A 13,251-nucleotide genomic window follows, 5' to 3' on the forward strand; every position below is an offset into this window, starting at 1 on the left:
CTTGATGGGGTGAGCGATAATGTACCTAGAGAATAGGTCAACCAGGATAAATATGTAACGGACATGTTGTCCTTGAAAATAGTTAGGGGTTAAAGGACCGATAAGGTCTACTGACACCTGGCCAAAAATCTCGTGACTAATGGCTGAATGGGTGATAGGTTGCTTGTGTTTAGGTACCTGCCCTATTTTTCTTAGGCAGGTAATACAATTTTTGATGCGTGATTCGACAAACTTATTAATTCCTATAAGGAAGAATCTTTCATTTATCTTGCGTGTTGTTTCGTTAACCCCCTTGTGACCTATACTATTATTATGTGCCAATTCAAAAACTTTATTATATAATCCAATGGGTACGACGGGTCTTTCAATGAATGTTCCATTGCTAAGAGGTTGTCTAAATATTAGAAGTCCTTCCATAACGTATAAATGTTCTATTAATTTAAAAAGGACCTCTTTCCGGCCGGTTAGTTCAGCTTTTTCAAAACTCGACAACTTCTTTTTTTCGAATATCCACCTACGAATTTCAGATAATACTTGATCTTTTTGTGTTTCAGATTGCCAAACATTGTTCACACCGACTTCCGAAGCCGAATGTAACTCAAAAATCTGGTCTTGGTATGGGCAATCCTGTTCATAAGGATCCAAGGTAAATGAGCTAGTACATTTTTCACAATCGGTTTCCTTATGTTCCTTGCATAAAAATTGCCCTCTAGATAGATTGTCGGCATTGCAATGGTCTCTACCCTTTCGATGAATTACTGTAAAGTCAAAACTTTGGATGAAGAAAATCCATCTCAAAGTTACACCATTTATTGTTCCTTTTTGCCATTTTTTGTAATGAACTAAGGAAATCGAATCTGTACGCACAATAAAGTTTCTGAATCTTAAATAATGAAGAAAAGTTTTAAGAACAAATACTAGACATGCTAATTCGCCTTTATAACTTGGATAATTTTTCTCTGCCCCATTACATTTTTTGGAACATATCCCAATAATTCTTTCTTCCCCCCCCTGGTTTTGGCTGAGAATTCCAGCGAAATAACTCGTAGAGAAATCTACGTCTACTATAAAGGGGTTAGGATTATCCCACTGGGGATAGCCTTTACTTATAGAATTTGAGAACATATTTATGAAATTTTCCCAATCTTTTGATAGGGAATTGGTCCATTCGATAACTTTATCGTTTCTGTGTTCGTCTAGGGTACAAGAATTTTTTGCATAGGATGGGAAATAGGCCCTATAATAATTGGAGAAGCCCAGGAAACGCTGGAGTTCCTTGCCTGTCCTGGGCCTGCTCCAATTTTTAATTTGTTCTAAATATTCGGGGTTCATCTTAAGTCCTTGGGAACTGACTATATGACCTAAATAGGTACATTCGGATGTGAAGAATTTACATTTGGCTAGATTTAACTTAAGTTTTGCTATTTTTAGGACTCCGAAGAGTTTTCTGAGATGTTTCAGATGTTCCTCAACATTCTTTGAGAATATAATAAGATCATCAAGGTAAGATATTATAAATTCATATAAGCCAGGGATAAGGGTTAGGACTTTGTCCATCAAGTGGCAGAAAACACTTGGCGCGTTACACAGTCCAAACGGCAGTTTCTTGAAAAGATACTGCCTGTTAAGGGCTGTGAACGCTGTCAAGTGTTTACTTTCCTTCGAAATGGCTAGCGCATGGAATGCGCTAGTCAAGTCGAGGGTGGTAAATACATTACCAGTGCCTAATTTTTCTAAATTACTAGAAATCAGGGGAAGGGGCCAATTAATTTTTCGTGTTACACTATTAAGCGCACGAAAATCGATAACGAACCTAAGCTTGCCTTCCCCCCCAGCCGTCGGTTTTTTCTTTACCGCAAAGATTGGGGAGGACCACTCGCTGTAGCCCTCCTCAATGACGCCCCCCCTTAGCCAATTTTCAATTTGTTCTTTTAATTTGGCTTCGTATAATGGGTTTAACTGAATGTTTCTAGCCTTAATAGGTTTAGCCCCGGGGATCAAGTCTATTTTATACTGTAAGAGATCGCAGTTACCGATATCAGCATCGTCAGCCGAAAATATATCAAAATGATCAAGGCATAATTTTACTACCTTTTCCTTCATCCCTGGGTTATTTTTGATAAGATCACTATTTTCTAAGTCTAATTTTTCTTTAATGAATTTAATTCTTTTAAGAAGTGTAGTTCCTGATAATTCATTTATTTGATTAATACTTTTATTGCAGGAATTTGGGGAATCTGATTCGAATTCAAAGCAATATCCAACTTTAACGTTATCCAATAAGGTAATATTTTTTCCTGCTAAATTAACAAAATTTACCCAACATTCTCCCTTCTCATTTACATTATAAATACCCTCCATAAGCATTAAGCCGTTATGGCTTGTCATTTTAGAATTATTTGGGGATATATACAGCTTCCTATTTTTCTGATGAATAGGAATTGTTATCACCGTTGTATTCCCCCCCGGCAAGAATGTTGTTTTCTTTGCTAATTTTACGCATGTTTTATTTTGTTTTAATGTCCCAGTACCCCCCTGGTTACTCCAATTTATTCCCGGGATAAGGGAGTTTTGTTCCGTATGAACATTATTTGTAGGAATTAAGGGTATGTTTTTACTTTCTTCAACTATATTAATTGTTGAATTTTCTATGGGGATTTGCTCGCCAGTGGGGAGCTCAAAGGAGAACTTATCTAGTAATAAATTAATTCGATTAACTTTGAGAAATTCATATCCTAGATTTATAATTTTAGACGTCGTTTCAGGGATGTAAAACGTTTCTTCGAATATTTTATCTGACCCATCAAAGCTGAATTTTAAACTTACATGTCCTATGATATTTACTGGTTTTAAATCTACAGACAGAGCGCTAAGATTGGCGGGGGTGAATGTGATTTTGTTATCATCTAAGATTTCTTTAGAAATAAGGGACCTAAAGTTGTTTCCTGTATCCACTAAAGCGCGTTGCAGGAATTCCCCCCCCACGGGATTAAGAACTTTTAGTTTTGCACAGATAGGCATTATAAAATAAATTATATTTTTAGTCGAAGCCTAAGATGCATATTTTCCAAGATCCCCACCTCAGCGGTTAGACGATGGTAATCCTCACACAGAGACTTCCTGTGTTCCAGGTATAGTTGTCTGTCGAAATTTTTTAAATAATGAAATGTTTTAACAATATGGTTAATTGTTAAAATAATTTTGTATAGCTTTCTGGGTTTCATTAAGTTTTTTATTAAGCGCTTTTCAGCTCCAGAAATTTCTCAATAAGCATGAGAATGTTGATAGTTCTAAAGAAACTACTTAACTTTTATACGGGTCCTTATTTATATACTTGGATATATGATAGAAACCTATCGGAATAAAACTGAACTAAAAAGTTTTAAAAGATTGAAGGGCTACAAAGTAGCTTAAAAATAGTGTTCAGCTTGCAACTAACAAGACATTAAAAACAGACTGACTTATTTTTTGACTTATATCTGTATTTATACAAAATATAGTGTCATTAGTCAGTATCTGATTCACGATACAAATAATTTAAGGTTAGCGCTAAATTATAGCTCAAAAATTATTAGATATGGTTAATATAATAAAGAGGGTCAATGATGACTGGTTTATTATTCTGATATTGTTAATATTTATACTTAATTTTTCCACCTATGGGGTAGAACAAGTTTATATATTTACTAGAGTATAATTAATGCTGAAATCAGCTTAAAAAAATAGGATGTGGTTTGTAGTAACTGCTTTGATAGTAACTGGCCTCGATTAATAATGTGCATTCACTTTTATATAGACTTTTTATTCCACTGGTAATCCTAGCGGAAGCTAATAGAACTAACTTTATTTCATTCTGCTAGTAATCCTAGCGGAAAATAATTTAATCAAAATGTTTTAAGATTTTATTAGTCACATCTTAAGTGATTAAGGATTTTAATTTTTAAATGCTGCTTGATTGCAGCTCAAAAATGAGTAAATGATAACAACAAAGAACTGAAGGACAACTGAATTAGATTTGGAAATTTGCTTGTATTTATACAGATTTTCCATAGACCCCCCCCTTCTTAATCTTATCATTTACTTATACGGACCGCGGTAGCATTCTAGGCGACATCTTTCGGATACATAATAAATTAAATATAGTTCTATTATTGTCACTGTACAAAATGCAATAATATTTATCCATATGGATAAGTTATTATACATAATTGCTGAAATATTTCAGCTACAAAAATCAGAGGCTAAGAGTGAGCAACTCTCAGATAAAATTGATACTGAGGGTTCAACTCAAGAATCATTGTTTATATACAGATAATTCGCTTAAGTTCCCCTAGCGGTTAAAAATTGAACTAGAATGTTTTAGATTCTAATATATATACATTCAAAATATACGATATTTACATTTTAGATAGGTCATGCGATATTAAAAATAAATACTACTAAATAGAAAATAGGTATTCACTTATTAGCTTCTTGATAAAGACTATTAGATTTTAAAAAATGGAAATATTAAGTGCATGTGAAATGCTCCTCAGGTTACTTCCCTATTTCCCCCAATTTCCTGTATCAGCTACATTTGGATAGGGAAAGGAGGGGGAGGAGTTTATTTTGTGTTGCTTAGTCAGACTTAATAACAATAATTTGTTTTATTTTTCGCGCCAAAGCATTGCTTGGCAAGGGATATTTGATATTAAGGAATTTGCAAGTTAGCTTGGCATGGGATATTTTGTTTATCTTTCATATCAAAATATGAAACTCATTCAGCAAATTTTTATTTTCTGGGATAGGGACAATTAATATCGCATAAATCCACTTTTACATCTAGTGGACGTGATTTTTAACAATCACTTGTACATATTTATCTATTTCAGATTCTTCGCTGGCTTCCTGATCCATTTGGTTGATAGTTTTACGCGCATACTGCTCAGGTATTTTATTACTATTACTTGGAGCTTTTCTAGGCGTGAATTTACTCCGTGTTTTACCAAAGCGGGACTCAGGATTTGGGGGCTCCCCAGCTTTCTTTTTGTTGCAATTCTGCACTACATGGCCAGGGATATTACAATGCCAGCATTTAATATTTTTACTCCTCCCATTAAAGGCTCCTATAACGCCCTCGATTTGATCCCAAGCAATAGGATCATCCTCATGATCTACCCAAGAGGGAACCTCGTCAGGTTCTTCGGTTAAGTTTTCCTTATACATTGCCGTGTTAGTGGGGATATTATCTTCGATAATGCTGATTATGGGTTGTTTTTTCGTTTCCGCAGAATTTTTAGGTAGGAACATTTCCATGGCTTGAGAATAGCAAGCCGAAAGGTTTTCCTTGCTAATATGGCCAGACCCATCCCAGTTAACGTATCTTTGTCCGAGATTAATAAGTTTATTTAAATAAGCGTTGTAATCGTCCAAAAATTGCATACTCTCAACATAATTGGCCATGTCCATGGCAAGGTTGGTATACAGCAGATTTTTGCTAACGTTAAGATAGAATTCTTTCCACTTCTTTTTAGGTATGAGGCCAGGATTCATGAGTTTGAACACCCTAAGTTTGTTTTCAAAATAGGTGTCAAGGGGTTGATTAGTCTCCTGTTTTAGGTTGTAGAAGTACTGAGAGGCTACTTCTGGATCCGAGAAAGGAGTGACCAGCCTCCTAATCATCAGGTAATAACTTAAAGCAGATAAGGCCTGATTTCTTTCAGGCGTAATTAAGTCTCCTAATCGTTCCCCTCTAGAGTCATAAATTCGCTGGTATAAAATATCCTTAAAAAGAATTGGGTCACAGATTCTGTATGTCTTGGCAACCCTCCACATATTAGAAAAGAAATTATCAAAGTCGGCCCTACCGTCCCACCTAGGGGCATCCCTCGCAAAATCGGAATCCCATTTTTGTCCCTTAATAAAGCATTCTTTAATAAAGTCATCGTCGGCGGCGCTAGTTGTTGCCGTTGCGGCTGTGCCTGTGTTTGGCGTATTTCTGGTAGAGGGTCTTGTTGCTACATTGGGTGCAGACCTTGTAGGTCTACGGAGGGGTTCTAACGACTTAATCCTATCAGGGATAAAGGGAATCCTTTCTAATAGGGTTTTTTCATATTCCGTTAGAGAAGTTTCTCTTACATTCATCCAATTGTCATTGTCCGCCGGACCTATAAAGCCTACAATTGAATAGGCCATACAACCTGGGGCTGTCATCCTATCCTTGGCGACCCATTCAACCACGTTTATCTTTTGCTGGACCGATATCCGGTCATAAAAAGTGGCATTAATTGAATCATCACCTATGGTGTTAAAATGAGTCATGTTAAGACTTTCGTTTAACGTTTTTTCCGCAAACAATGGGCCAAGATTTCCGTCCGCTGGGAGTTTTGATACTCTGCGTTTTAGATCTAAAATGTCGGTGTCGGCTAATAATCTGCGATGTGATTCCGTGTCCTTAAACCCTGCCCATTTTGTTTCTATTTCGAGCTGCATAATCTCGGATTCTTGTTTTATTAAATCTCTATAATGTGACGAATATTCGTTTAACTTATCATTTAACGCTTCCGATATGAGTTCTTTGATTTTTTCAGGGGAAAGCGGGTCAGCCTGCTGCTGCTGCTGCTGCTGCGAGGTACCAGAGACGGCCGGAGCCGGCGGAGGCGGCGGTTTGGTTTTATCATTATCACCTTTCTTATCGGTCATGGTGCTGGAGTGTAGTGTTCGTTAACACTGATTTGTCTACCACGAAACTTTTTAAGAACTTGGGAATATCCCTTTCTTCCTGTTTTAAGGAGAAAATATGGAAATGTGTGAAATTAAATACTAGTGTGAAAATAAAAGGCGGGTTCCTTTTTATCTTTATTTGGCAGTTTGCCACGAAATAATTATTATAAATATTCTGTAACAAATTGTTACTGTAAACCGTTTCCGTGAATAAACTTAGTTATCAGGAAAATATTAATTTCACTTTGCAATCGAAGCTACTTTACAATTTAATTTTGTCTGTACGCTAATTATCTAAACCTTCCCCCCTCAAAAAATGAGTGGTAGACAAGACTGCGCCAAAATGACGTATGAGGGGATGTACAGACAGACTGGAATACGAGTATAGAGTAGCTCCGATACAATTTAATAATCAATAATCTAACAAAGTATTTCTAAAAAAATACACATTTATTAAACAATTAAAACTGGTTAGAAATAGGCAGATTAATGGGATTATTATTATAGGATATATTTAATATGATATCAATTAAAGGCTTGGACGTCCTGTTTCTTAGTTAGGTAAGAAACGACGTACTTGAACACGTGGGAAATATAGATACCGCCAGCCTAGACATATAGGCTTGTATCTAACCAAATGCAGACGGGAGGAAGCGTATTCACTCTTTGGCCTGCAACAATCAACTAGCCCTCAACACAGCAGGATGGAGTATAGTGGCGGTTACAAGTGGAGGTCTGACTCAGCCAGAGAAGTATAGGAATGTGAACAGGGATAGGGATACATAAACTTGGATGGTGATTACCACAATAGTTATCTAACGGGGTAGGCAGTTCTGAAATGAAAATGAGATATAATCATAGAATAAGGAGGAATAGAAATGAAAACCTCAAATATTTTAGGGAATATTGAAGAAAAGTTGCGCTTGCGCAATAAAAACATAATATGAAACTTGAATGGTACACATGTCAAGTTGGGACAAAACTGAAATAATATCTTTTTAATGAAAATATATCGAAAAGTATTAGATTTTTCCTCTAACTTTATGTCTCTACTGCATAGAAATTAAATTTATGTTTATCTAATATTGTTTACATTTCCCAACTGTCAATGTACTTTATGACGCAACTTGAATAATCACTCGATTATAAAATGTAAACGTAACTTGCGTATAACTCAACAATTAATAAAATAATTTATGATAATAATTGAAATTAAAATACTTAAAAATATATAATTGGATATAAACATCTTTTACTCTCAGACCTTGAAAGAATTAAAAATCAGCTGCTAAGGATTTTTTGTAAACAAATTCATGCGCAACCCTAATACAAATGCCGTGTTCATTATTTCTTAACCAAATATTTTTAAAGTCATTTTTTTACTAAATTCTTGTTAAAATGAATTTTTGTTTAAAGTTTTGCTAATACTATAAGGTTTTAATCCATTGTGAATAGGACAAATATGGCTGGACGATTGGCTGTATGGCTTTTAGTATACTATTAAAAAAGCCATTTATTTTTCATATCATTTCTCGATAATATCTGAAATCATATGATTTTACTACAAGCCTTGTAGCCATTTAGGGCTTTCAAAAGTTCCAATTTTATTTCAGGCTAGCCAGGCAGAATCTTCTACCTGGATTCTATTCTATACTTTATCTTCTTTGGATATAATAATGAATCAAAAATACGTGGATATATAGACAGGGGGAAATTTGTTGTCAATTTTGGTTACTAATGTGGAGTATTGACCTCATTCATTGGTCAGTTCGTTCATCCAGTGGTAGGGGAGGGGATGGAGTAAATGAGGTGGACCCTTATTTTAGGCACTACGAGTATCATTTTATTATAGTCCATACAAATCTGGAGTCATCCAAGTCATAATATATCGATTGTGGTGGTAATTGTACACCTTCATTTAAACATTTGCATAATTCTATACAATGCCCACCCATTATAAGCAAGGTAAATCAGCTTTTTAAAAGTCAAGCTTTAAAATAATTAGGGTTAGTCCGTTCGATCATGAATAACGGGTATTACTTTTCGTTAATTTTGTCTTGTTATATTTGTCCTACAAAGTAGATATCATAGCAACTTTATAATGATTACTGGAAAGTCAGTATGTCCATTTTAAAAATGATGATTATTGAATTTACAAAAAAAACCAGAATTTAACTGACAAATTATCCCATTCACTAGATTTTTAATATAGACTTCTAGGATTATAGTGTACAATGTTAAAAACGAAGCCTCAAACGAAACTATTACAAATTGTACTTAAAAAACCTTAAGTTTCCTATTTTTATCCATGTTTTTCTGCGGCTCACTTTAAAATTATTCTTTAAAATTTAAGATTTAAATTAAAATAAATTACGAAAAAAGAGGATGTTAAAATTTGATTATTTTTCTTAAAAATCTTAAATCTTTTTAATTAACCTTTTAATATAACCTTTAGAAAGTAATATATTCTTAGGTATCTTAAGTGATAAGACAATAGACGATAAATTGATGTACGAATCTAATGAAGATAAACAAAATTATCCCTTTTATAATTAACCAATAAAACATTTAATTAAAGACTATCAAATTCTTTAATCCAAGAAATAAGAAAACATGAATATAAAAGTTTGAGTACTAGTCAAATTAACAGTCAAATGTACTCTTCTCTTTATCCTACCCACACGAACGATGCTTAGCACGCAGCGCATCCGCTTTTCGTTGGGAAGGTGAAAGTTCAAATCTCGGCTTACCACCGCGTCATAACTGAAGACGTTTAAAATTGTTCCTACTATTGCTATGTCAGGATTGCGACATTAATAGACAGAGTACAGGGAATGCCTTGTACAGGTCTTCCAGACAAAAGTCGTGCAACCAAAGAGTTGGTTGTCTGTTGGGTGTTTCTAATACCCCGGGTGTTTGGACATAAATGGAGATATAAGGCTTCTGTTAGTTATCATTTGTTGTTGGACCTTACGTTAAAATGACAGTGACAGCAGCATCGCTCGTAAGAGTCAATCCTACTCATATCATTTTTTGCTTTTATGTGTGTTGTCATCCTTGTTAAATTGGTTCCATTATCACCTACCATTCAAGATTATCATGGATATAGGGGATAGAATAGTGGACGATAAAATATTATTACACATAATTTTTATGTGTAAAATTTGGCCTTTGGTAACATGGTGATAATTATATATAAGCTTGTAGATTAAATTATGAGTGTCTTTTTCTGTAAAATTATGTGTGTGTGTGTTTTGGTGTGATGTGTGTTTTTTGTGTGTGTAAGTGAGTGTTATGGAGAGTGTAGGTGTGTGTGTATACGTGTGTTTAGGTGTGTGTGTGTGTGTTTGTGTGTTTTGGTGTGTGTGGAAATGAAAAGTGAGTTTAATCCGACTTTAAGCACTTTTTATCCCGGGCCATTAACATGGTAAATGGGCTCACATATGTCTATCTAGCCATTGACGTTCAAAGGTTGGGGTAATTTGTGTTTACCCCCCTCAAATTTTGAAACCCCTAAATTTATTCCCCTTAATTTTTTTAAGATACATTAGATTACCCCCTCATACCTTTGAAACCCCCCATTTTACCCCTATCAAAATTAAAATCTTGGACACCCCTGCATCCAGCTATACCTATCTATCTTATTATATCTATCTGTCCATTAGCTATCTATATTTATCCCGGGTTATTACCATGTTAAGTGGACTCTCTTCAGTCTATCTATCTAGCTATTAATATTTATCTGTAAATCTATCTATCTATTCGTTTTCTATCTTCTCTCCCGGACTCTCTTCAGTCTATATAGCTATACCTATCTAACTATCTATTAGCTATCTATTTTTATCCCGGTCCATTAGCATGATAAATGGGCTCACAAAAGTGTATCTACCTATCTGTCTATTAGCTATATATCCTTTATTCCGGGCCATTAACAGCATTAGTATATCTATGTAACTATCTACTTATCTGGTTTGTAAGGATGGTTTTATGCTATTTTAATTTTAGATTTCAGCCTCGGGGTGATTATTAGGATATTTTTATAACATCTTCTTACAATACATACCCCTTAGAATACACAGCTCTTAGATGCTAGGGGTACAGCCGCTAGTTGTTTTTATAAAATACTTATGTATATATTATGCATTCTTTTTGGAAGTATATAACTTTATCTACCTAAGTATGAATTAACATTATAAATGAGCCTTATAGACTTGATATAAAACCAAATATTTGGTCCTGTGGGTTATAAATGACTTGTGGTGTTCTTACAAAATATTTAAAATTTACTTTAGCAAAATTGTTATGACAGTTATTAGGTTACATTATGAGAACATTTAATTTAAATACTTGGGATGTTGCACCAGATTTTCATGTACTCTTCTAATAAATAATACTCGCAACTGGCTAAAATACCCTCCATACACCCCCTTTACCCCAGCCCCTGCACTTCCACTATAATAAATTGGCAACAAATTTTGCCCTGTCAATATATCCTTATATTCTATATCCATTATTGTAATTTGTTTTGATAGAGAATTAAAAACCATGACTCCCAAATTTAATCTCTCTTTATTTCTCCTAACAATTTATTTTGCCCTCTCTCTCTCTCTCTCTCTCCCTCTTGTATACCTCTGAGAGTAACGGAAGGGAGGGGTGGTAATATTTCTCTGTTGTTGGTTAAATAAAGAGAAAAGAGAATTCTCCGCTGAAAACTGGTTGTTTTGGTTTAGTATTACGATAACATCCCAGCTAGGAGGATCTACATTCATTTATTTTTATTAAAGTTATGTTTTTTTTTAACAATTGTATACTTATTAAAATTTGAGCATATTTCAACAAATAATTCCTTTAATAATCATGTAAATTTATAGATGATTAATATTAGTTTGTCTTCTTTTAATTAAGTGTCTTAACCTATTATTGGAAAATTTTTACGTAATATTGTAAAATAAAAATTATGAGTCTTTTAACATTGAAGAACTTATTTTGTTATTTTCAAAGATTAATGTGATTTATTTTAATATTAGCAAGAATTTGTGGATATTCCTATATCTTAATAGGTGTACATTTCTTGCAATTAATGTATGAGCATATCATAGTAAGATAGACTTAAATGTTTGTTTTTTGAATTTAAAATGATCCCTTTTAAAAATAGAATTGTCTATAGATTAGCTCCACAAACAAATATTTTTTTTAGAATCCTTAAATTTAAAAGTTATTGATCTCATCGTATTATAGACAGCGTTCCGCTAAGATGCTATACATGATTTTTCAGTATAACTAAGAACCGGTTCTAATCCAGAGGATGTTGTTAATCTGTAACTGGAAATTGCGTTATATTGATTTGTAAATACAATTTTGCTGACGTTATTTGAAGCAAATATAAAATAAGAAAAACAATAACGTCATAATCTAATTAGTGCTGAATTCTTTTCTGTATTTAGCGCGGCCAATAATACAATTTCTCGTATTCAATTGAATCCGGTGGATAGGAACGGGTTCCCATCCATACGAAAAAACTATGTCTAGCATCGTATCCAGCTTTCTACAAATATAAAAATGGACAATCATAAGATTTAAACCAGTTATTTTTAGCCGGTGCCTTCGGCACCTCGGGGCTTAAAAATACTAGTTTTAATCTTATAATTGTGCATTCTATATCCGCGGAAAGCTGTTTATATTACGATGCGAGAAATAACTATTATCTTTCTTATAATCTTTAATATTCTTATAAAACATACATATACATATATTGATATATAGAGTATTTTCAAAAAAATGGCAGGACATTTTTCTTTTTGTGTGTGTTTGTACCACAACCATTGAACCAATCTGACTCTCCTTTACAGTGAAGCTTTTTACAGTTCCCAGCAAGGTTTTTGACTATTTTTGGGGCGGATACTTTCAACCTCTGGAGAGAAATCGTCTATAGAAATATCCCCTCCCAAAAAAAAAAATTTAAATTGATAGTAAGAAGTCAATTGCCACTAGAGACTTCTAGGGGCGTATCCGCTAGAAACATGAAAAGCGGTAAAGTACCTTTATTCAATTACGAAAGTGTTATTGCATTCTACGTTCTTTCAGGGAAAGTAAAATTGTTTTCAGCTGTTTAATCAATATTGAAAACTTGAAAATAATAGCAAATATCAATCACAAATAAAGGAAAACTAGAAAAGTATTTCCAGTATGGCTTTGAAACCGATTAATATCCGCTGGATTAAAACCGGTTCATAGCCATATTGAAAAATCGTGTATAGCATCATGTTAAAATTAAAATCATAAAATCAATAATAATTTTGTTTTTTCATTTTAATATCTGCGGGAAGATGTCTATAAAATGATGTGATAATTAACTATTATCATATAGATGTTGTGCAGCTACTCTATATAACTTATGCCTGTTCTTACTGTCTGTCTGTCCGACCGTTACACCGTATTTTGTACTGTAGATTTTATGAAGTGAGAATGAAGTTTATTTTTTGGTGCTACTTATGTATTCTTGTTCGTTAAATTAAATTAAATTTTCTGTGTTTTGTATTTGCACTAAAA

The 13,251-nt window shown here is 33.8% G+C and overlaps 1 long non-coding RNA gene across 1 annotated transcript; it reads left to right on the plus strand.

Annotated features, from left to right (window-relative positions):
• Positions 1-442: 442 nt before the first annotated feature.
• Positions 443-5,382, plus strand: LOC145314655 (uncharacterized). Its single transcript, XR_013877833.1, has 5 exons — positions 443-646; positions 1,432-1,503; positions 2,225-2,284; positions 3,045-3,131; positions 4,872-5,382. It is a non-coding gene; the product is annotated as an uncharacterized LOC145314655 (long non-coding RNA).
• Positions 5,383-13,251: the final 7,869 nt, after the last annotated feature.

Source organism: Acartia tonsa, chromosome 3 (genome assembly GCF_053477335.1).
Source record: "Acartia tonsa isolate MP-2025a chromosome 3, ASM5347733v1, whole genome shotgun sequence".
Taxonomy (NCBI): Eukaryota; Metazoa; Arthropoda; class Copepoda; order Calanoida; family Acartiidae; genus Acartia; species Acartia tonsa.